This window comes from Theropithecus gelada, chromosome 15 (assembly GCF_003255815.1).
Source record: "Theropithecus gelada isolate Dixy chromosome 15, Tgel_1.0, whole genome shotgun sequence".
Lineage (NCBI taxonomy): Eukaryota > Metazoa > Chordata > Mammalia > Primates > Cercopithecidae > Theropithecus > Theropithecus gelada.
The window spans coordinates 102,095,793-102,103,359 of record NC_037683.1 but is presented as its reverse complement, the minus strand read 5'-3'; the positions used below and the strand labels follow the sequence as shown (position 1 = coordinate 102,103,359).

Below are 7,567 nucleotides of genomic sequence, written 5' to 3'. Positions count from 1 at the left end.
AGAGATTTCAGTCCTAAAGCAAAGATCAGAAGCTGTCTTAGACTCCTCGGGTTGAAGGACTCTGGTCATTTTGTTTCTTCCCTTATTGTTTGGGACAGCGAGAGACAAGAGAGTCAGGGGGAAGGGAGGCTGGGATGGTGTTGATGAGCTTGTTTGCTGGGTTTATGAAAGACTGAGGGCATTTATAAAGAAGAGCTTTAATGTTTCTTAAGTACAATTCTTATTAGGCGACTGTATAAAATTCCATTTTAATTGTTAAAAATGGCGGTGCAGGTGGTCATTTCACATGGCTCAATGTAACACACTCTCTAGGGAAACAGCCTTTCTTCCTCTGTCCTCTCCCTACCGAAAACACACAGTCATCTTTCCTCTTTTGGTCCCTCGACACCCTCTTCCAACAAGCCTCCTCTCATCCCAGTGCTTCCATCCTAACCAACCACAATATTTACCGGTTCCCAAGAGACAGCAGTATTTGATGTGGTTTGCAAACATCAGCATTGTAGACTAAATGGGAATGGGCTCAACAGGAAGCTGATGGGAGAGAATTCTCCTGGTGTGAACCCTTCAGGCTTCCCAGTGGCAGTAAAAGGAGGAGGAGGAGGAGAAGGGGAGATGACCATGAATGAGCCTTCTGCACAGCTTCATCCTGAGATTCCAGCTCAGGCACCCAGGGATTTGCTCTCCTGTGCTCTTGAGTCAGGCTTCTTATACCCAGGGCCCGTGTTGTTCCTTTCTTGGTTCTAGAGGACAATCTAGCAAGCTCATTGTCAGCATCCTCCTCAGCAAGTCCGAGTCACAGCCTCTTCCACTTTGCTAAGCCAGTTTCCACCCCTTCATCCACTTCTCCTCTCCCAAACGCTTGCTGAGCTGTCTTTCTCCCTAATGTCGCTGCTCCAGCTTTCTTCGTCCCTTTGGCCTTCAAATCTGGTAAATGTATTGCCACTAGAGTGGAGTTTCAGGAGTGTGAGAAGGTAAGTGTGGTGAATGCAATATATTCAGGTGCAAAATGCATTGGGTTTTAAGCACAGGGAAATAATCTCATTTTAAACAATAATAACAACAGCACAACCCTTCATTAGACAACTTCCTCCTGCCACAGCTACCATCTTACCTCTTTCCTCTCCTTCCTAGAAAAGTACTATTTCCTCTCTTTCTCTTCAGCTCTCTCCCATTTAGCTTAGAATCCGTTACTGCAAGCACAGCACCTCCTGCTAACGCTGCCTAAGTCCTCGGTGCCTACGCCCACTGCCCTTCTCCTCCACTGTGACCACCCAGCCAACTCTGCCAGTATGGATCCTGCTTTGGGGCAGTCGTTTTTCCCTAGATCATCTCTTGATTCTCCTGTCTGCTACTCCTTTGCTCTACTTTGCAGATGCCTCTGGTTTTACTCAGGGCTGCACCTAGGGCCTTCTCGTGTTTAATTTTCTTTTTAATTTCCGTAATAGTCATGCATCATTCACAGCTTCACTCCTCCCAATTCATGCCTCACATTGTAGCCAAAGGGGTCTTCTCAAAGTGCCCCTCTATAGCTCCCCAGCTCCTGGGGTGAAGTCCACACTCTTCCACGGCCTACGTGCCCTGTGTATCCTGGCTCCAGCCATCTCTGCCTTGTCACACCCGTACTCTCTCAGCTGTCTCCCCCCACCTTCAGAAAGCTCATTCTTGTCATGCTGCCTCCTGCCACAGGGCTTTTGCTGTCCTCCCTCCTTAAGTGTTTGCTTCCTTGCTTACCACATGAAATCCCACACATGTTCCAGGCAAGTGGCCCTTCCTGCAGGAAGCCTTCCGTGATATGTCTGATTTGCTCCATATTACCTCCTGGCCATTGAAGAGGTAAATCTCCCCTAATTCTCCTTCCCTCACCCCAAATTGGATTCTGCATCTGCCTTCAGACCTTGCTCCCCACTCTCCAGAGGGCTTGGATCTCTGTTACACTTGAGTAACACAACTGTGAGATTTTTCCTTCATTCAAGCCAGTTTCAAGGCATGGTGCAGAGGGTCGTTTCTGTCCTCCCACATGGTAGAAACATAGTTTTTATTCGCTGCTGCCTGCTTTGACATGATGACATTTCCTGACCTTTCTAGGGGAGGGGAGGATTTATCTTTTTTTAAATTTAACTATTTTCAGTCTCACCCTGGCATGCCACAACCACCTCCACGCCAGGACCTGGCATTCAGGAGCCCCAGAAGATCTCCTGGGGAGTCCTGCATCCAGACCTGCCTGCTTACCTGGTCTCAGCTTGATGAGTATCAGCTTGATGACCCTCCTGGTTGGGGCTGGAGCTGCGGAGGTGGCCAGATGTGCCCAGCAGAGCCACAGTGCAGAGAGAGAACCAGGTTTCATCTAATTTACAGTCTTCCAGGGTCAAGAGATTTTTATTCACCAAATTAAAATGGTTGACAGTTGGTTGCTTAATATAAGCAGGCAGGAGGGACCAGGGCCCTGGAGAATAGACAGCCACTTTGGACAGATTCCAAAACCTCGAGACAGTAGAAATGTAGGCTCAGCAACTCCGTGGTCCTGAAGCTCAAGAGGACCCTGAGAAAAGGGTGGAGAAAGAGACTGTGTGTGTGTGTTTGTGTGTGTGTTTGTGTGTGTGTATGTGTGTGCAGCAAGGGTCTCAGAACCTTACAAGGCAGTTTTCTGTAGGCAGGACAGGCTGATTTGAAGTAGTTGCCCTGTTTACCTCCATCGGACTCCTTGCTGATCAGTTGTTTCTGATGCCTTGGGGATCTCACAATGTATCTGGAATGTTTTATGCCAATTACTGCTTTGGTTACTAGTATTTTCTCTTTTCTTTTCTTTTCTTTTTTTTTTGAGATGGAGTCTCACTCTGTTGCCCAGGTTGGAGTGCAGTGGCGCGATCTCGGCTCACTGCAACCTCTGCATCCCGGGTTCAAGCGATTCTCCTGCCTCAGCCTCCCAAGTAGCTGGGATTACAGGTGCCCGCCACCACACCCAGCTAATTTTTGTATTTTTAGCAGAGACAGGGTTTCTCCATGTTGGTCAGGCTGGTCTTGAACTCCTGACCTCAGGTGATCCACCCGCCCGCCTCAGCCTCCCAAAGCACTGGGATTACAGGCATGAGCCACTGCGCCCAGCAGTTACTGGTATTTTCAATCCATTTTCTACTATGTTGGAAGAAAATTTAAGATGAAAATGCTGTTTTTTTCTCCCACTATCAATCTTATTTGATTCAGATGTCAAGAAAGCAAGGTGTTTTCTGTGTTAACCTAGAATTTTAAAATATTGCTGCTGATATTATATTATGCTCGCCTCAATTTTCAGGACAGTAGCCATGCTGTGAGCGCCCACAAAGTGGGAGATTAGATCCACTCATTATTCAAGCAACATCTATTTATATTCTTGTTACTTTTAATGAAATTTTCAACATAAACTTGCTACATTCATCAGTGTTCTTTCTGCCACGCACTCTGTCACATAGAGAGTAAATTCCAGTGCTCCGTAGAAAGAAACTAGAACACAGGGTCTGGTCATCTAAGTACTTTCTGCTCTCCCTCCCTCTCTCTGTACCTCCCATCTATCATTCATTGATTTAGGTATTTAATCCATTAACTAATGTTGCCATGCCAGGCCCAGAACTGGCAGTGGGAGCACAGTGACGAATGGCACCAAATATCTGTCCTCAAAAAGCCTGTAATCTAGGAGCGAGCGAAGAACAGAAGACAGAAGTGGTGACAAGTAGGAGAGCTGCTCTCAAGGAGGAGCAGCAAGACTGCAAGCCCGCAGGGTGGGGCAAAGGCCTCCTGACAGAGGAGGGGCTCGCCCTCCAGCTTGCAGGACACACACACACACACAGGCACGTGCACGCGTGTGGCACAGCCCCCAGCCCATAGCTCAGGGGCGCTGGGAAATGGAGCCAGCCTGGAGTGCTCCAGCTCTCTGAGCATTGCCATCTCTGTGTGTGTGTGAGAGTGCATACACGTGTGTGTCTCTCTCTGTATTTATATGTGCATGTTTGTGCATGTGTAAGTGAGTGTGTGGGCATGTAAGAATGTGTGTAAAATGTGTGTCTTGTGTGCGGTGTGTAGTGTGTGTGATATGTGTGTGTGGTGTGTAGTGTGTATGCCTGTGTGTGGTGCGTGTATGAATATATGTGTTGTGTAGTGTGTGCTTTGTGTGTAGTGTAGTGTGTGTGTGTTTCTATGGTGTGTGTGGTGTGTGTGTGGTTTTTGNCATTGTGTAGTTTGTGTGTTGTGTGTTTTGTGCATGTGTTTGTGTGTGATGTATGTGAGTGTGTGTTGTGTAGTCTGTATGTGTTTGTGTGGTGTGTGTGACTGTGTGTGTGGCACGTGAACGTGTGAGTGTGTGTCTGCGTTGCTGGAGCCGGCAGTGGGAAGGGAGAGATGCTGAGGATCCCCGCCTGGCTCCTGGAGGTATCCCGTCCTTTTTGCAGGCTTCACAGCTGGTGGATGTCCTGGCCCTGGGGCATTAGACAAGCAAGGCTGCAATGATGAGGCTGGAGCGCCAGAGCCCATGGAATCAGGGAGCTGGGGACCTTAGCTTCCTGAGGTGGCTGGATGAGACTCTGCTCACCCTGAGGAGTGGCACCTAGAAGGAGCAGGCGGGAAGATCCCAAGTGGACATTTTCTTTACAGCTGGTGGTTAAGGTTCCTAGACAGGCTCAGGGAACTTGTTGGATAAGCCCGATCACCTCCACTTCTGCATATATTGGATTAGTGTCCCTACATTGATGCCGTTGCAGCATCCTCATTTTCCAAGCGCCCATGGCCCAAGAAAAGGCCAAACAGTACCTATAGGTGTCTGAGGAGGCTGAGAAGAGAGGCTGGAGGCTGACTGCTGGTTTTGGAGACTACCCCCGGGGCAGGGGGCTGAGGAGGGGCTGCGGGGAGCAGTGAGACCTCTGGAGGCTGCACAGTGGTTCACAAGCATGGCGCACATTTAAATCCAGAGGAACTTAAAGCAGCACTTTCACCACACCAGCCCAACTGAACACGAATTTCAGGCTTTGTGGTTTTGATCCCCAGGTAATTAGGTTTGTGATCAAGGTTGAAGACCAGGATCTGCCTGGTTCGTAGTGTGGTCCTGGGATCACCTGTGTCTAGACTGTCCAAGTTACTGATCTAGATCCTTAGACCTAACACAGACTTGGGGTCTGAGGCAGTGGGGTGGGCCTGGAAACCTGTAGGACAATGCAGTTAATAGGTTAGTTTTAGTTACACCCCAGTCAAACCAAACATATTGGGCTCCACATAGGGCAAGGGAAATGTAAAGAAAGGATGCTTGGCTGGCGAAAAAGGCAGGTGGCCCCACTAAGCATCAAACATGTGGCAGGCATAAGCCTGAGCTCTAGGGGGGGTACAGCCATGAAAAGAGCAGGTTCTGTTGTCAAAAACATGTGGGAGGCAGACAGCCTAATTAACATGTACAATAAAGTGTGCAAATGCTGCATGTGCAGTGCGGTGTGAAAATGAAACATGCATGATGCTGCGTGTGCGATACAGGATGTGAGTGCAACATGCATGCTGCAGGGTGTATCATACCCTGGGAGTAGGCGATGCATGTATAATGCCGAGTGTGAATGCTACATGTATGATGCAGGGTGTAAATGCTGCATGTGCAGTGCGGTGTGAAAATGATACATGCATGATGCAGGGTGTATCATACCCTGGGAGTAGGCGGTGCATGTATAATGCTGAGTGTGAATGCTACATGTATGATGCAGGGTGTAAATGCTGCATGTGCAATGCTGGGTGCAAATGCTTCATGCCGTTGGGCCCTGGCACTGAGGTATGTGCTGGTATCTCCCCAGTGTAGTGATGTCTCAGAACCTGAAGGATGAAACATTGGTCAGAGTTCTTGGTTGCAGACAACAAAACCCACTTAAAAAAAAAAAAAAAAAGCTGGATGGGTCTTAGTAAATTATATTAGGTGGCTCCCACCTAATATAATTAGGTGGAACAGAGACCCAGCCTGGTCTCTACCTAGCCAGGAATTAAGCAGCCCTAAAACCACCAGCGACATCCAGAGAGACGCTCCGGGGAAAAGCTGTTGCTGCTACCTCTGGCTCTTAGCAACCTCGACACGGAAGCCTGGTCCCCACCATAGCTTCTCCCAAAGCAAACTAATGCCCCAGAAGCTGACCTCAGGGGCTCCGAGGCGGAGGAGCCGTGTGAGAGCCGCGGAGCCGGGAATGGCAGGCACAGGTTGGTTCTGGGTTTCCTGTTGCCCTTCCCTGCTGAGTTTGGTCAGTTACTTCACTCTGGTGTGACCAGGCAGCCTCTCCCTGGGGACCCGGCGTGCCCACCGTGAGGAGGTGCTTCCTCCGCAGCCTTCACAGGGAAGGAAGGCAGAGGCGGGGAGGCCTGGCCTGGGCCGACCGCTGAGGCTGCAAGAAACGCCACCCTCTGGGCGCCCGGAGCCCTGCGCCGGGGACGGAGGCAGACTGTGGTGGGTGGACAACACCGCGCTTACTCTGGGGGATGTTTTAGAAACTGTAGATTGTTAGCTGGCTTTCTATAAACATTATATTATCCATCAATGGCAAGCATACTTGGAGGTCTATTTGTGTGCGCCGGCATAGGCAGTCAGGCAGAAACAAGCTTTGTCAAGAACACAGAAGGGGAGGCCACGGTGAGGAAAATGGCGGAGGGGAGGGCGAGAGCGGAGAAGCCCGAGAAGTCGCAGCGAGCTGGAGCCGCCAGAGGACCGGAAGAGGAAGCAGAAAAACCTGTGAAAACGAAGACCGTTTCTTCTAGTAATGGAGGGGAAAGCTCCAGTCGCAGCCCTGAGAAAGGTCAGCTGAAGGAGCTGCAGACCTCCCCCACGGAGTCTACAAAGATCTCCACACTGGATTTGCCGTAGGTAGTCAGAGGACAAAGAAGGCATCAGCCATGGCCATCACACTCTGGTCAGGGAGTGAACCGGGGGAAATGCTTCCAGAAGCAAAGATGAGGATGAAGAATTCTGGGACGGATATACCGACATCAGCTGGACCAAACTCCTTCAATAAAGGAGTTTGGGTTTTGTGATAACCAGAAGTTATGGGAGCAAAATATAAAATCTCATCTTGGAAATGTCGGTGAACAAGACAATTAAATGATGTGTTTTGAAATTGGGATGGGGGTGGTTGTAAAGTTAAAAGAAACACTTTCCTTTTTTAAAGAACGGTAAAAGGCAGAGCGTGGTGGCTCACACCTGTAATCCCAGCACTGTGGGAGGCCGAGGTGGGCAAATCGCTTGAGGTCAGGAGTTCAAGACCAGCCTGGCCAACATGGTGAAACCCTGTCTCTACAAAAAATACAAAAATTAGCTGGGCGGGATGGCAGGTGCCTGTAATCCCAGCTACGAGGGAGGCTGAGGCAGGAGAATTAATTGAACCTGGGAGGCAGAAGTTGCAGAGAGCTGAGATCGCGCCATTGCATTCCAGCCTGGGTGACAAAGCGAGACTGTCTCAAAACAAACAAACAAACAACAACAAAAAGAATGCTATAAGACATTTTGGGAGCAGCTTTATTTTTTTTCTTTTCCATTTTTTTAAAAAAGATTGAGAGGTACACTAATAAATGAGAGCTTGAAATTAAA

The 7,567-nt window shown here is 49.1% G+C and overlaps 1 pseudogene; it reads left to right on the top strand.

Moving 5' to 3' along the window:
* Positions 1 to 6,625: 6,625 nt before the first annotated feature.
* Positions 6,626 to 7,081, top strand: LOC112608501 (annotated as a pseudogene).
* Positions 7,082 to 7,567: the final 486 nt, after the last annotated feature.